The sequence below is a fragment of the Anopheles coustani genome (genome assembly GCF_943734705.1).
Source record: "Anopheles coustani chromosome X unlocalized genomic scaffold, idAnoCousDA_361_x.2 X_unloc_7, whole genome shotgun sequence".
NCBI classification, from domain to species: Eukaryota; Metazoa; Arthropoda; class Insecta; order Diptera; family Culicidae; genus Anopheles; species Anopheles coustani.
This window is the reverse complement of record NW_026525181.1, coordinates 92,501-111,090: the sequence shown is the minus strand read 5'-3', so window position 1 is coordinate 111,090 and position 18,590 is coordinate 92,501. Positions and strand designations below refer to the sequence as shown.

Sequence of the window (18,590 nt, the reverse complement as noted above, 5' to 3'; positions counted from 1 at the left end):
GATGAACCTTGATCTTCTACATCTCCCATCTTAATACAGCATCCCTACTTAAAGGAATCTCGGACTAAGTCGATTTTTCATAATTTTAAAAAAAAACATATGTTAGAATGCTGAGAGATGAGTGAGATGCTGCATGGAGATGGACCTTGATCTTCTACATCTCCCATCTTAATACAGCATCCCTACTTAAAGGCATCCCGGACTTAGTCGATTTTTCATAAATTCTAAAAAAAACATATGTTAGGATGCTGCGAGATGAATGGGATGCTGCATGAAGATGAATCTTGATCTTTTTCATCTCCCATCTTAATACAGCATCCCTACTTAAAGGCATCTCGGACTTTGTCGATTTTTCATAAATTCTAAGAAAAACATATGTTAGGATGCTGGGAGATGAATGGGATGCTGCATTGAGATGAATGATGATCTTCTTCATCTTCCATCTTAATACAGCATCTCTACTTAAAGGCATCTCGGACTTAGTCGATTTTTCATAAATTCTAAGAAAAACATATGTTAGGATGCTGGGAGATGAATGGGATGCTGCATGGAGATGAATCTTGATCTTCTTCATCTCCCGTCTTAATACAGCATCCCTACTTAAAGGCATCTCGGACTTAGTCGATTTTTCATAAATTCTTTGAAATTCATATGTTAGGATGCTGCGAGATGAATGGGATGCTGCATGGAGATGAATCTTGATCTTCTTCATCTCCCATCTTAATACAGCATCCCTACTTAAAGGCATCTCAAACTTAGTCGATTTTTCATAAATTCTCAGAAAAACATATGTTAGGATGCTGCGAGATGAATGGGATGCTGCATGGAGATGAATCTTGATCTTCTTCATCTCCCATCTTAATACAGCATCCCTTCTTAAAGGCATCTTGGACTTAGTCGATTTTTCATAAATTCTAAGAAAAACATATGTTAGGATGCTGCGAGATGAATGGGATGCTGCATGGAGATGAATCTTGATCTCCTACATCTCCCATCTTAATACAGCATCCCTACTTAAAGGCATCTCGGACTTAGTAGATTTTTCATAAATTCTAAGAAATTCATATGTTAGGATGCTGCGAGATGAATGGGATGCTGCATGGAGATGAATCTTGATCTCCTACATCTCCCATCTTAATACAGCATCCCTACTTAAAGGCATCTCGGACTTAGTCAATTTTTCATAAATTCTAATAAATTCATATGTTAGGATGCTGCGAGAGGAATGGGATGCTGCATGGAGATGAATCTTGATCTCCTACATCTCCCATCTCAAAACAGCATCCCTACTTAAAGCCATCTTGGACTTAGTCGATTTTTCATAAATTCTAAGAAATTCATATGTTAGGATGCTGCGAGATGAATGGGATGCTGCATGGAGATGAATCTTGATCTCCTACATCTCCCATCTCAATACAGCATCCCTACTTAAAGCCATCTCGGACTTAGTCGATTTTTCATAAATTCTTAGAAATTCATATGTTAGGATGCTGCGAGATGAATGGGATGCTGCATGGAGATGAATCTTGATCTCCTACATCTCCCATCTCAATACAGCATCCCTACTTAAAGGCATCTCGGACTTAGTCGATTTTTCATAAATTCTAAGAAAAACATATGTTAGGATGCTGCGAGATGAATGGGATGCTGCATGGAGATGAATCTTGATCTCCTACATCTCCCATCTTAATACAGCATCCCTACTTAAAGGCATCTCGGACTTAGTCGATTTTTCATAAATTCTTAGAAATTCATATGTTAGGATGCTGCGAGATGAATGGGATGCTGCATGGAGATGAATCTTGATCTCCTACATCTCCCATATTAATACAGCATCCCTACTTAAAGGCATCTCGGACTTAGTCGATTTTTCATAAATTCTAAGAAATTCATATGTTAGGATGCTGCGAGATGAATGGGATGCTGCATGGAGATGAATCTTGATCTCCTACATCTCCCATCTCAATACAGCATCCCTACTTAAAGGCATCTCGGACTTAGTCGATTTTTCATAAATTCTAAGAAAAACATATGTTAGGATGCTGCGAGATGAATGGGATGCTGCATGGAGATGAATCTTGATCTCCTACATCTCCCATCTTAATACAGCATCCCTACTTAAAGGCATCTCGGACTTAGTCGATTTTTCATAAATTCTTAGAAATTCATATGTTAGGATGCTGCGAGATGAATGGGATGCTGCATGGAGATGAATCTTGATCTCCTACATCTCCCATATTAATACAGCATCCCTACTTAAAGGCATCTCGGACTTAGTCGATTTTTCATAAATTCTAAGAAAAACATATGTTAGGATGCTGCGAGATGAATGGGATGCTGCATGGAGATGAATCTTGATCTCCTACATCTCCCATCTCAATACAGCATCCCTACTTAAAGGCATCTCGGACTTAGTCGATTTTTCATAAATTCTAAGAAAAACATATGTTAGGATGCTGCGAGATGAATGGGATGCTGCATGGAGATGAATCTTGATCTCCTACATCTCCCATCTCAATACAGCATCCCTACTTAAAGCCATCTCGGACTTAGTCGATTTTTCATAAATTCTTAGAAATTCATATGTTAGGATGCTGCGAGATGAATGGGATGCTGCATGGAGATGAATCTTGATCTCCTACATCTCCCATCTCAATACAGCATCCCTACTTAAAGGCATCTCGGACTTAGTCGATTTTTCATAAATTCTAAGAAAAACATATGTTAGGATGCTGCGAGATGAATGGGATGCTGCATGGAGATGAATCTTGATCTTCTTCATCTCCCATCTTAACACAGCATCCCTACTTAAAGGCATCTCGGACTTAGTCGATTTTTCATAAATTCCTAGAAAAACATATGTTAGGATGCTGCGAGATGAATGGGATGCTGCATGGAGATGAATCTTGATCTCCTACATCTCCCATATTAATACAGCATCCCTACTTAAAGGCATCTCGGACTTAGTCGATTTTTCATAAATTCTTAGAAATTCATATGTAAGGATGCTGCGAGATGAATGGGATGCTGCATGGAGATGAATCTTGATCTCCTACATCTCCCATCTCAATACAGCATCCCTACTTAAAGGCATCTCGGACTTAGTCGATTTTTCATAAATTCTAAGAAATTCATATGTTAGGATGCTGCGAGATGAATGGGATGCTGCATGGAGATGAATCTTGATCTCCTACATCTCCCATCTTAATACAGCATCCCTACTTAAAGGCATCTCGGACTTAGTCGATTTTTCATAAATTCTAAGAAAAACATATGTTAGGATGCTGCGAGATGAATGAGATGCTGCATGGAGATGAATCTTGATCTTCTTCATCTCCCATCTTAATACAGCATCCCTACTTAAAGGCATCTCGGACTTAGTCGATTTTTCATAAATTCTTAGAAATTCATATGTAAGGATGCTGCGAGATGAATGGGATGCTGCATGGAGATGAATCTTGATCTCCTACATCTCCCATCTCAATACAGCATCCCTACTTAAAGGCATCTCGGACTTAGTCGATTTTTCATAAATTCTTAGAAATTCATATGTTAGAATGCTGGGAGATGAATGGGATGCTGCATGGAGATGAATCTTGATCTTCTTCATCTCCCATCTTAACACAGCATCCCTACTTAAAGGCATCTCGGACTTAGTCGATTTTTCATAAATTCCTAGAAAAACATATGTTAGGATGCTGCGAGATGAATGGGATGCTGCATGGAGATGAATCTTGATCTCCTACATCTCCCATATTAATACAGCATCCCTACTTAAAGGCATCTCGGACTTAGTCGATTTTTCATAAATTCTTAGAAATTCATATGTAAGGATGCTGCGAGATGAATGGGATGCTGCATGGAGATGAATCTTGATCTCCTACATCTCCCATCTCAATACAGCATCCCTACTTAAAGGCATCTCGGACTTAGTCGATTTTTCATAAATTCTAAGAAATTCATATGTTAGGATGCTGCGAGATGAATGGGATGCTGCATGGAGATGAATCTTGATCTCCTACATCTCCCATCTTAATACAGCATCCCTACTTAAAGGCATCTCGGACTTAGTCGATTTTTCATAAATTCTAAGAAAAACATATGTTAGGATGCTGCGAGATGAATGAGATGCTGCATGGAGATGAATCTTGATCTTCTTCATCTCCCATCTTAATACAGCATCCCTACTTAAAGGCATCTCGGACTTAGTCGATTTTTCATAAATTCTAAGAAAAACATATGTTAGGATGCTGGAAGATGAATGGGATGCTGCATGGAGATGAATCTTGATCTTCTTCATCTCCCATCTTAATACAGCATCCCTACTTAAAGGCATCTCGGACTTAGTCGATTTTTCATCAATTCTAAGAAAAACATATGTTAGGATGCAGAGAGATGAATGGGATGCTGCATGGAGATGAATCTTGATCTTTTTCATCTCCCATCTCGATACAGCATCCCTGCTTAAAGGCATCTCGGACTTAGTCGATTTTTCATAAATTCTAAGAAAAACATATGTTAGGATGCTGCAAGATGAATGGGATGCTGCATGGAGATGAATCTTGATCTCCTACATCTCCCATCTTAATACAGCATCCCTACTTAAAGGCATCTCGGACTTAGTCGATTTTTCATAAATTCTAAAAAAAACATATGTTAGAATGCTGAGAGATGAGTGAGATGCTGCATGGAGATGGACCTTGATCTTCTACATCTCCCATCTTAATACAGCATCCCTACTTAAAGGCATCCCGGACTTAGTCGATTTTTCATAAATTCTAAAAAAAACATATGTTAGGATGCTGCGAGATGAATGGGATGCTGCATGGAGATAAATCTTGATCTTCTACATCTCCCGTCTTAATACAGCATCCCTACTTAAAGGCATCTCGGACTTAGTCGATTTTTCATCAATTCTAAGAAAAACATATGTTAGGATGCTGCGAGATGAATGAGATGCTGCATGGAGATGAATCTTGATCTTCTTCATCTCCCATCTTAATACAGCATCCCTACTTAAAGGCATCTCGGACTTAGTCGATTTTTCATCAATTCTAAGAAAAACATATGTTAGGATGCTGCGAGATGAATGAGATGCTGCATGGAGATGAATCTTGATCTCCTACATCTCCCATCTTAATACAGCATCCCTACTTAAAGGCATCTCGGACTTAGTCGATTTTTCATAAATTCTAAAAAAAACATATGTTAGAATGCTGAGAGATGAGTGAGATGCTGCATGGAGATGGACCTTGATCTTCTACATCTCCCATCTTAATACAGCATCCCTACTTAAAGGCATCTCGGACTTAGTCGATTTTTCATAAATTCTAAAAAAAACATATGTTAGAATGCTGAGAGATGAGTGAGATGCTGCATGGAGATGGACCTTGATCTTCTACATCTCCCATCTTAATACAGCATCCCTACTTAAAGGCATCCCGGACTTAGTCGATTTTTCATAAATTCTAAAAAAAACATATGTTAGGATGCTGGAAGATGAATGGGATGCTGCATGGAGATGAATCTTGATCTTCTTCATCTCCCATCTTAATACAGCATCCCTACTTAAAGGCATCTCGGACTTAGTCGATTTTTCATCAATTCTAAGAAAAACATATGTTAGGATGCTGCGAGATGAATGAGATGCTGCATGGAGATGAATCTTGATCTTCTTCATCTCCCATCTTAATACAGCATCCCTACTTAAAGGCATCTCGGACTTAGTCGATTTTTCATAAATTCTAAGAAATTCATATGTTAGGATGCTGCGAGATGAATGGGATGCTGCATGGAGATGAATCTTGATCTCCTACATCTCCCATCTCAATACAGCATCCCTACTTAAAGGCATCTCGGACTTAGTCGATTTTTCATAAATTCTTAGAAATTCATATGTAAGGATGCTGCGAGATGAATGGGATGCTGCATGGAGATGAATCTTGATCTCCTACATCTCCCATCTCAATACAGCATCCCTACTTAAAGGCATCTCGGACTTAGTCGATTTTTCATAAATTCTAAGAAATTCATATGTTAGGATGCTGCGAGATGAATGGGATGCTGCATGGAGATGAATCTTGATCTCCTACATCTCCCATCTTAATACAGCATCCCTACTTAAAGGCATCTCGGACTTAGTCGATTTTTCATAAATTCTAAGAAAAACATATGTTAGGATGCTGCGAGATGAATGAGATGCTGCATGGAGATGAATCTTGATCTTCTTCATCTCCCATCTTAATACAGCATCCCTACTTAAAGGCATCTCGGACTTAGTCGATTTTTCATAAATTCTAAGAAAAACATATGTTAGGATGCTGGAAGATGAATGGGATGCTGCATGGAGATGAATCTTGATCTTCTTCATCTCCCATCTTAATACAGCATCCCTACTTAAAGGCATCTCGGACTTAGTCGATTTTTCATCAATTCTAAGAAAAACATATGTTAGGATGCAGAGAGATGAATGGGATGCTGCATGGTGATGAATATTGATCTTCTTCATCTCCCATCTTAATACAGCATCCCTACTTAAAGGCATCTCGGACTTAGTCGATTTTTCATAAATTCTAAGAAAAACATATGTTAGGATGCTGCGAGATGAATGAGATGCTGCATGGAGATGAATCTTGATCTTCTTCATCTCCCATCTTAATACAGCATCCCTACTTAAAGGCATCTCGGACTTAGTCGATTTTTCATATATTCATAAAAATTCATATGTTAGGATGCTGCGAGATGAATGGGATTCTGCATTTAGATGAATCTTGATCTCCTACATCTCCCATCTCAATACAGCATCCCTACTTAAAGGCATCTCGGACTTAGTCGATTTTTCATAAATTCATAGAAATTCATATGTTTGGATGCTGCGAGATGAATGGGATGCTGCATGGAGATGAATCTTGAACTTTTTCATCTCCCATCTTAAAACAGCATCCCTACTTAAAGGCATCTCGGACTTAGTCGATTTTTCATAAATTCTAAGAAAAACATATGTTAGGATGCTGCGAGATGAATGGGATGCTGCATGGAGATGAATCTTGATCTCCTACATCTCCCATCTTAATACAGCATCCCTACTTAAAGGCATCTCGGACTTAGTCGATTTTTCATAAATTCTTAGAAATTCATATGTTAGGATGCTGCGAGATGAATGGGATGCTGCATGGAGATGAATCTTGATCTCCTACATCTCCCATATTAATACAGCATCCCTACTTAAAGGCATCTCGGACTTAGTCGATTTTTCATAAATTCTAAGAAATTCATATGTTAGGATGCTGCGAGATGAATGGGATGCTGCATGGAGATGAATCTTGATCTCCTACATCTCCCATCTCAATACAGCATCCCTACTTAAAGGCATCTCGGACTTAGTCGATTTTTCATAAATTCTAAGAAAAACATATGTTAGGATGCTGCGAGATGAATGGGATGCTGCATGGAGATGAATCTTGATCTCCTACATCTCCCATCTTAATACAGCATCCCTACTTAAAGGCATCTCGGACTTAGTCGTTTTTTCATAAATTCTTAGAAATTCATATGTTAGGATGCTGCGAGATGAATGGGATGCTGCATGGAGATGAATCTTGATCTCCTACATCTCCCATATTAATACAGCATCCCTACTTAAAGGCATCTCGGACTTAGTCGATTTTTCATAAATTCTAAGAAATTCATATGTTAGGATGCTGCGAGATGAATGGGATGCTGCATGGAGATGAATCTTGATCTCCTACATCTCCCATCTTAATACAGCATCCCTACTTAAAGGCATCTCGGACTTAGTCGATTTTTCATAAATTCTTAGAAATTCATATGTTAGAATGCTGGGAGATGAATGGGATGCTGCATGGAGATGAATCTTGATCTTCTTCATCTCCCATCTTAACACAGCATCCCTACTTAAAGGCATCTCGGACTTAGTCGATTTTTCATAAATTCCTAGAAAAACATATGTTAGGATGCTGCGAGATGAATGGGATGCTGCATGGAGATGAATCTTGATCTCCAACATCTCCCATATTAATACAGCATCCCTACTTAAAGGCATCTCGGACTTAGTCGATTTTTCATAAATTCTTAGAAATTCATATGTAAGGATGCTGCGAGATGAATGGGATGCTGCATGGAGATGAATCTTGATCTCCTACATCTCCCATCTCAATACAGCATCCCTACTTAAAGGCATCTCGGACTTAGTCGATTTTTCATAAATTCTAAGAAATTCATATGTTAGGATGCTGCGAGATGAATGGGATGCTGCATGGAGATGAATCTTGATCTCCTACATCTCCCATCTTAATACAGCATCCCTACTTAAAGGCATCTCGGACTTAGTCGATTTTTCATAAATTCTAAGAAAAACATATGTTAGGATGCTGCGAGATGAATGAGATGCTGCATGGAGATGAATCTTGATCTTCTTCATCTCCCATCTTAATACAGCATCCCTACTTAAAGGCATCTCGGACTTAGTCGATTTTTCATCAATTCTAAGAAAAACATATGTTAGGATGCAGAGAGATGAATGGGATGCTGCATGGTGATGAATATTGATCTTCTTCATCTCCCATCTTAATACAGCATCCCTACTTAAAGGCATCTCGGACTTAGTCGATTTTTCATAAATTCTAAGAAAAACATATGTTAGGATGCTGCGAGATGAATGAGATGCTGCATGGAGATGAATCTTGATCTTCTTCATCTCCCATCTTAATACAGCATCCCTACTTAAAGGCATCTCGGACTTAGTCGATTTTTCATATATTCATAAAAATTCATATGTTAGGATGCTGCGAGATGAATGGGATGCTGCATGGAGATGAATCTTGATCTTCTTCATCTCCCATCTTTATACAGCAACTCTACTTAAAGGCATCTCGGACTTAGTTGATTTTTCATAAATTCTAAGAAATTCATATGTTAGAATGCTGCGAGATGAATGGGATGCTGCATGGAGATGAATCTTGATCTCCTACATCTCCCATCTCAATACAGCATCCCTACTTAAAGGCATCTCGGACTTAGTCGATTTTTCATAAATTCTAAGAAAAACATATATTAGGATGCTGGGAGATGAATAAGATGCTGCATGGAGATGAATCTTGATCTTCTTCATCTCCCATCTCAATACAGCATCCCTACTTAAAGGCATCTTGGACTTAGTCTATTTTTCATAAATTCTAAGAAAAACATATGTTAGGATGCTGCGAGATGAATGGGATGCTGCATGGAGATGAATCTTGATCTTCTTCATCTCCCATCTTAATACAGCATCCCTACTTAAAGGCATCTCGGACTTAGTCGATTTTTCATAAATTCTAAGAAATTCATATGTTAGGATGCTGCGAGATGAATGAAATGCTGCATGGAGATGAATCTTGATCTTCTTCATCTCCCATCCTAATACAGCATCCCTACTTAAAGGCAACTCGGACTTAGTCGATTTTTCATAAGTTCTAAGAAAAACATATGTTAGGATGCTGCGAGATGAATGAGATGCTGCATGGAGATGAATCTTGATCTTCTTCATCTCCCATCTTAATACAGCATCCCTACTTAAAGGCATCTCGGACTTAGTCGATTTTTCATATATTCATAAAAATTCATATGTTAGGATGCTGCGAGATGAATGGGATGCTGCATGGAGATGAATCTTGATCTTCTTCATCTCCCATCTTTATACAGCAACTCTACTTAAAGGCATCTCGGACTTAGTTGATTTTTCATAAATTCTAAGAAATTCATATGTTAGAATGCTGCGAGATGAATGGGATGCTGCATGGAGATGAATCTTGATCTCCTACATCTCCCATCTCAATACAGCATCCCTACTTAAAGGCATCTCGGACTTAGTCGATTTTTCATAAATTCTAAGAAAAACATATGTTAGGATGCTGGGAGATGAATAAGATGCTGCATGGAGATGAATCTTGATCTTCTTCATCTCCCATCTCAATACAGCATCCCTACTTAAAGGCATCTTGGACTTAGTCTATTTTTCATAAATTCTAAGAAAAACATATGTTAGGATGCTGCGAGATGAATGGGATGCTGCATGGAGATGAATCTTGATCTTCTTCATCTCCCTTCTTAATACAGCATCCCTACTTAAAGGCATCTCGGACTTAGTCGATTTTTCATATATTCTAAGAAAAACATATGTAAGGATGATGCGAGATGAATGGGATGCTGCATGGAGATGAATCTTGATCTTCTTCGTCTCCCATCTTAATACAGCATCCCTACTTAAAGGCACCACGGACTTAGTCGATTTTTCATAAATTCTAAGAAATTCATATGTTTAGATGCTGCGAGATGAATGGGATGCTGCATGGAGATGAATCTTGATCTTCTTCATCTCCCATCTTAATACAGAATCATTACTTAAAGGAATCTCGGACTTAGTCGATTTTTCATAAATTCTTAGAAGTTCATATGTTAGGATGCTGCGAGATGAATGGGATGCTGCATGGAGATGAATCTTGATCTTCTTCATCTCCCATCTTAATACAGAATCATTACTTAAAGGAATCTCGGACTTAGTCGATTTTTCATAAATTCTTAGAAAAACATATGTTAGGATGATGCGAGATGAATGGGATGCTGCATGGAGATAAAACTTGATCTTTTTCATCTCCCATCTCAATACAGCATCCCTACTTAAAGGCATCTCGGACTTAGTCGATTTTGCATAAATTCTAAGAAAAACATATGTTAGGATGCTGCGAGATGAATGGGATGCTGCATGGAGATGAATCTTGATCTTCTTCATCTCCCATCTTAATACAGAATCATTACTTAAAGGAATCTCGGACTTAGTCGATTTTTCATAAATTCTTAGAAATTCATATGTTAGGATGCTGGGAGATGAATTGGATGCTGCGTGGAGATGAATCTTCATCTTCTTCATCTCCCATCTTAATACAGCATCCCTACTTAAAGGCATCTCGGACTTAGTCGATTTTTCATATATTCTAAGAAAAACATATGTAAGGATGATGCGAGATGAATGGGATGCTGCATGGAGATGAATCTTGATCTTCTTCATCTCCCATCTTAATACAGCATCCCTACTTAAAGGCATCTCGGACTTAGTCGATTTTTCATAAATTCTAAGAAAAACATATGTTAGGATGCTGGGAGATGAATGGGATGCTGCATGGAGATGAATCTTGATATTCTTCATCTCTCATCTCAAAACAGCATCCCTACTTAAAGGCATCTCGGACTTAGTTGATTTTTCATAAATTCTAAGAAAAACATATGTTGGGATGCTGGGAGATGAATGGGATGCTGCATGGAGATGAATCTTGATCTTCTTCATCTCCCATCTTAATACAGCATCCCTACTTAAAGGCATCTCGGACTTAGTCGATTTTTCATAAATTCTAAGAAAAACATATGTTGGGATGCTGCGAGATGAATGGGATGCTGCATGGAGATGAATCTTGATCTACTTCATCTCCCATCTTAATACAGCATCCCTACTTAAAGGCATCTCGGACTTAGTCGATTTTTCATAAATTCTAAGAAAAACATATGTTGGGATGCTGCGAGATGAATGGGATGCTGCATGGAGATGAATCTTGATCTCCTTCATCTCTCATCTCAATACAGCATCCCTACTTAAAGGCATCTCGGACTTAGTCGATTTTTCATAAATTCTAAGAAAAACATATGTTAGGATGCTGGGAGATGAATGGGATGCTGCATGGAGATGAATCTAGATCTTCTTCATCTCCCATCTCAATACAGCATCCCTACTTAAAGGCATCTCGGACTTAGTTGATTTTTCATAAATTCTAAGAAATTGATATGTTAGGATGCTGGGGGATGAATGAAATGCTGCATGGAGATGAATCTTGATCTTCCTCATCTCCCATCTTAATACAGCATCCCTACTTATAGGCATCTCGGACTTAGTCGATTTTTCATAAATTCTAAGAACAACATATGTTAGGATGCTGCGAGATGAATGGGATGCTGCATGGAGATGAATCTTGATCTTCTCCATCTCCCATCTTAATACAGCATCCCTACTTAAAGGCATCTCGGACTTAGTCGATTTTTCATAAATTCTAAGAAAACATATGTTAGGATGCTGCGAGATGAATATGATGCTGCATGGGGATGAATCTTGATCTCCTAGATCTCCCATCTCAATACAGCATCCCTACTTAAAGGCATCTCGCACTTAGTCGATTTTTCATAAATTCTAAGAACAACATATGTTAGGATGCTGCGAGATGAATGGGATGCTGCATGGAGATGAATCTTGATCTTCTCCATCTCCCATCTTAATACAGCATCCCTACTTAAGGGCATCTCGGACTTTGTCGATTTTTCATAAATTCTAAGAAATTCTTATGTTAGGATGCTGCGGGATGAATGGGATGCTGCATGGAGATGAATCTTGACCTTCTTCATCTCCCATCTTAATACAGCATCCCTACTTAAAGGCATCTCGGACTTAGTCGATTTTTCATAGGTTCTAAGAAAAACATATGTAAGGATGATGCGAGATGAATGGGATGCTGCATGGAGATGAATCTTGATCTCTTACATCTCCCATCTCAATACAGCATCCCTACTTAAAGGCATCTCGGACTTAGTCGATTTTTCATAAATTCTAAGAAATTCATATGTTAGGATGCTGCGAGATGAATGGGATGCTGCATGGAGATGAATCTTGATCTCCTACATCTCCCATCCCAACACAGCATCCCTACTTAAAGCCATCTCGGTCTTAGTCGATTTTTCATTAATTCTAAGAAAAACATATGTAAGGATGCTGCGAGATGAATGGGATGCTGCATGGAGATGAATCTTGATCATCTCCATCTCCCATCTTAATACAGCATCCCTACTTAAAGGCATCTCGGACTTAGTCGATTTTTCATAAATTCTAAGAAATTTATATGTTAGGATGCTGCGAGATGAATGGGATGCTGCATGGAGATGAATTTTGATCTTGTTCATCTCCCATCTTAATACAGCATCCCTTTTTAAACGCATCTCGGACTTAGTCGATTTTTCATAAATTCTAAGAAAAACATATGTTAGGATGCTGCGAGATGGATGAGATGCTGCATGGAGATGAATCTTGATCTTCTTCATCTTCCATCTCATTACAGCATCCCTACTTAAACGCATCTCGGACTTAGTCGATTTTTCATAAATTCTTAGAAAAACATATGTTTGGATGCTGCGAGATGAATGGGATGCTGCATGGAGATGAATCTTGATCTTCTTCATCTCCCGTCCTAATACAGCATCCCTACTTAAAGGCATCTCGGACTGAGTCGATTTTTCATAAATTCATAGAAAAACATATGTTAGGATGCTGGGAGATGAATGGGATGCTGCATGGAGATGAATCTTGATCTTCTTCATCTCCCATCTTAATACAGCATCCCTACTTAAAGGCATCTCGGACTTAGTCGATTTTTCATAAATTCTATGAAAAACATATGTTAGGATGCTGGGAGATGAATGGGATGCTGCATGGAGATGAATCTTGATCTGCTTCATCTTCCATCTCATTACAGCATCCCTACTTAAAGGCATCTCGGACTGAGTCGATTTTTCATAAATTCATAGAAAAACATATGTTAGGATGCTGGGAGATGAATGGGATGCTGCATGGAGATGAATCTTGATCTTCATCATCTCCCATCTTAATACAGCATCCCTACTTAAAGGCATCTCGGACTTAGTCGATTTTCCATAAATTCTAAGAAATTGATATGTTAGGATGCTGCGAGATGAATGGGATGCTGCATGGAGATGCATCTTGATCTTCTACATCTCCCATCTTAATACAGCATCCCTACTTACAGGCATCTCGGACTTAGTCGAATTTTCATAAAATCTAAGAAAAACATATGTTAGGATGCTGCGAGATGAATGGGATGCTGCATGGAGATGAATCTTGATCTCCTACATCTCCCATCCCAATACAGCATCCCTACTTAAAGGCATCTCTGACTTAGTCTATTTTTCATAAATTCTAAGAAAAACATATGTTAGGATGCTGCGAGTTGAATGGGATGCTGCATGGAGATGAATCTTGATCTTCTTCATCTCCCATCTTAATACAGCATCCCTACTTAAAGGCATCTCGGACTTAGTCGATTTTCCATAAATTCTAAGAAAAACATATGTTAGGATGCTGGGAGATGAATGGGATGCTGCATGGAGATGAATCTTGATCTTCTTCATCTCCCATCTTAATACAGCATCCCTATTTGAAGGCATCTCGGACTTAGTCGATTTTACATAAATTCTAAGAAATTCATATGTAAGGATGCTGGGAGATGAATGGGATGCTGCATGGAGATGAATCTTGATCTTCTTCATCTCCCATCTTAATACAGCATCCCTACTTAAAGGCATCTCGGACTTAGTCGATTTTTCATAAATTCTAAGAAATTCATATGTTAGGATGCTGCGAGATGAATGGGATGCTGCATGGAAATTAATCTTGATCTCCTACATCTCCCATCTCAATACAGCATCCCTACCTAAAGCAATCTTGGACTTAGTCGATTTTTCATAAATTCATAGAAATTCATATGTTAGGATGCTGCGAGATGAATAGGATGCTGCATGGAGATGAATCTTGATCTTCTTCATCTCCCATCTTAATACAGCATCCCTACTTAAAGCCATCTCGGACTTAGTCGATTTTTCATAAAGTCTAAGAAAAACATATGTTAGGATGCTGCGAGATGAATGGGATGCTGCATGGAGATGCATCTTAATCTCCTACATCTCCCATCTTAATACAGCATCCCTACTTAAAGGCATCTCGGACTTAGTCGATTTTTCATAAATTCATAGAAATTCATATGTTAGGATGCTGCGAGATGAATGGGATGCTGCATGGAGATGTATCTTGATCTTCTTTATCTCCCATCTTAATACAGCATCCCTACTTAAAGGCATCTCTGACTTAGTCGATTTTTCATAAATTCTAAGAAATTCATATGTTAGGATGCTGCGAGATGAATGGGATGCTGCATGGAGATGAATCTTGATCTTCTTCATCTCCCATCTTAAAACAGCATCCCTACTTAAAGGCATCTCGGACTTAGTCGATTTTTCATAAATTCATAGAAATTCATATGTTAGGATGCTGCGAGATGAATGGGATGCTGCATGGAGATGAATCTTGATCTTCTTCATCTCCCATCTTAAAACAGCATCCCTACTTAAAGGCATCTCGGACTTAGTCGATTTTTCATAAATTCTAAGAAATTCATATGTTAGGATGCTGGGAGATGAATGAGATGCTGCATGGAGATGAATCTTGATCTCCTACATCTCCCATCTCAATACAGCATCCCTACTTAAAGGCATCTCGGACTTAGTCGATTTTTCATAAATTCATAGAAATTCATATGTTAGGATGCTGGGAGATGAATGAGATGCTGCATAAAGATGAATCTTGATCTCCTACATCTCTCATCTCAATACAGCATCCTTACTTAAAGCCATCTCGGACTTAGTCGATTTTTCATAAATTCTAAGAAAAACATATGTTAGGATGCTGCGAGATGAATGGGATGCTGCATGGAGATGAATCTTGATCTTCTTCATCTCCCATCTTAATACAGCATCCCTACTTAAAGGCATCTCGGACTTAGTCGATTTTTCATAAATTCTAAGAAAAACATATGTTAGGATACTGCGAGATGAATGGGATGCTGCATGGAGATGAATCTTGATCTTCTTCATCTCCCATCTCAATACAGCATCCCTACTTAAAGCCATCAGGGACTTAGTCGATTTTTCATAGATTCTAAGAAATTCATATGTTAGGATGCTGCGAGATGAATGGGATGCTGCATGGGGATGAATCTTGATCTTCTTCATCTCCCATCTCAATACAGCATCCCTACTTAAAGGCATCTCGGACTTAGTCGTTTTTTCATAAATTCATAGAAATTCATATGTTAGGATGCTGCGAGAAGAATGGGATGCTGCATGGAGATGAATCTTAATCTTCTTCATCTCCCATCTTAATACAGCATCCCTACTTAAAGGCATCTCGGACTTAGTCGATTTTTCAGGAATTCATAGAAATTCATATGTTAGGATGCTGGGAGATGAATGGGATGCTGCATGGAGATGAATCTCGATCTTCTTCATCTCCCATCTTAATACAGCATCCCTACTTAAAGGCATCTCGGACTTGGTCGATTTTTCATAAATTCTAAGAAATTGATATGTTAGGATGCTGGGAGATGAATGGGATGCTGCATGGAGATGAATCTTGATCTCCTTCATCTCCCATCTCAATACAGCATCCCTACTTAAAGGCATCTCGGACTTAGTCGATTTTTCATAAATTCATAGAAATTCATATGTTAGGATGCTGGGAGAAGAATGGGATGCTGCATGGAGATGAATCTTGACCTTCTTAATCTCCCATCTTAATGCAGCATCCCTACTTAAAGGCATCTCGGACTTAGTCGATTTTTCATAAATTCTAAGAAAAACATAAGTTAGGATGATGGGAGATGAATGGGATGCTGCATGGAGATGAATCTTGATCTTCTACAACTCCCATCTCAATACAGCATCCCTACTTAAAGGCATCTCGGACTAAGTCGATTTTTCATAAATTCTAAGAAATTCATATGTTAGGATGCTGGGAGATGAATGGGATGCTGCATGGAGATGAATCTTGATCTCCTACATCTCCCATCTCAATACAGCATCCCTACTTAAAGGCATCTCGGACTTAGTCGATTTTTCATAAATTCATAGAAATTCATATGTTAGGATGCTGCGAGATGAATGGGATGCTGCATGGAGATGAATCTTGATCTCCTACATCTCTCATCTCAATACAGCATCCCTACTTAAAGCCATCTCGGACTTAGTCGATTTTTCATAAATTCTAAGAAAAACATATGTTAGGATGCTGCGAGATGAATAATAGTTGATATGCGGAATCCTATTGAAACACACAAGTCGATATCAAACCTCATGATTGTGTAGTCCTCCACTGGTCCACGCCGCTTCGGCCGTCCTGGGTAAAATGGAACATTCCAGCTTGCCCTATGTGGAAGAGGGCACATTACTCAATACTGTGGTGTGAAGTATAAAGTTCAGTTCTCCCCTGGTCCACGCTGCTTCGGCGGTCCTGGGTAAGATAGTTCATTCTAGCTTGCCCTATGTGGAAGAGGACACTTCATACTTCGTCTCTAAGCGGCGGCTTGACTCCTCCCTACGGGGAACGGGTTTACGCGCACAGCGGCGGCTTACGTTATGGCAGTCATGGATGCCTTACGTTTCCATGAAAAGTGTGTTCCTCCCCTGGTCCACGCTGCTTCGGCAGTCCTGGGTAAGATAGTTAGTTCTAGCTTGCCCTATGTGGAAGAGGACACGTAGACTTACTGTGGTGTGAAGTATAAGGTTCAGTTCTCCCCTGGTCCACGCCGCTTCGGCCGTCCTGGGTAAAATGGATTCATCCAGCTTGCCCTATGTGGAATGAGGACACTTTATGCTTCGTCTCTAAGCGGCGGCTTGCTCCTCCCTACGGGGAACGGGTATACGCGCACAGCGGCGGCTTACGCAAGTTAGTCACCCTCGGCAGTGGATCACTCGGCTCATGGATCGATGAAGACCGCAGCTAACTGCGCGTCATAATGTGAACTGCAGGACACATGAACATTGATAAGTTGAACGCATATTGCACGTCGTGGGAACCTACCATGATGTACAGATGACTGAGCGCTTATATTTGAGAAATGTATCGCATACATTTAACTACGCCGTGACACCCGTCACGAGACGTGCACCATGATGTTAACTAGGGTCGCGACGACCCGCTAGCATTAAAGAACCCGTGGTTTACAATATACTGGCATTGGAATTCGAAGTATTTAGAGCGTCCGTGTTCCCGCGTGAGGCGGAAGTACGAGGAGAAGGCGTGCTTGTGGTGTCTGTGGTGGTGTTTACTGATGTCTAGCTTCAGCTTATTTATTTATTTAAATAGAAGCGAAGATGTCAAAGTGGCGTCGAAGCAGCAGCGGTAGCACAAATGATTCAAGTATGGAAGTTGACCAAAGGAACACAAACAAACTAGCGTATGGGCAATGGAAGGTATCAGTGAGTTAAACCACACGCGGGCTAACAGCCCGTTAACCGAGTCCAACGGTACATATTGGACATTGAAACAAAGTAGTCGCAAGCCAGATGTGACGATAACAACCGCAAGGTACATAAGCCTCAGTTCATGTGTGACAACCCCCTGAATTTAAGCATATTAATAAGGGGAGGAAAAGAAACCAACCGGGATTCCCTGAGTAGCTGCGAGCGAAACGGGAGAAGCTCAGCACGTAGGGGTGGCGGCCTGTCCGTCTATCCGATTCCGTGTACTGGTGCGTCTCACTATCCGTCATCTTAGCGCTTTTCAAGTCCAACTTGAATGTGGCTCAGAACCCATAGAGGGTGATAGGCCCGTAGAACAGCGCCCGTTGGATGATGGACCGAGCGTACCATGGAGTCGTGTTGCTTGATAGTGCAGCACTAAGTGGGAGGTAAACTCCTTCTAAAGCTAAATA

The 18,590-nt window shown here is 39.5% G+C and overlaps 2 non-coding genes across 2 annotated transcripts in view; both read left to right on the top strand.

The window, feature by feature from the left end:
- The first annotated feature begins 17,608 nt into the window (after positions 1–17,608).
- On the top strand, positions 17,609–17,763 carry LOC131270901 (5.8S ribosomal RNA). The gene has a single exon (XR_009179897.1). It is a non-coding gene; the product is annotated as a 5.8S ribosomal RNA (ribosomal RNA).
- Positions 17,764–18,250: 487 nt separating this feature from the next.
- LOC131270897 (large subunit ribosomal RNA) overlaps positions 18,251–18,590 on the top strand; it is a 4,091-nt gene continuing 3,751 nt past the window's right edge. Inside the window, exon 1 of the ribosomal RNA XR_009179893.1 lies at positions 18,251–18,590. This exon is cut by the window's right edge and continues 3,751 nt beyond it. This is a non-coding gene — a ribosomal RNA (large subunit ribosomal RNA).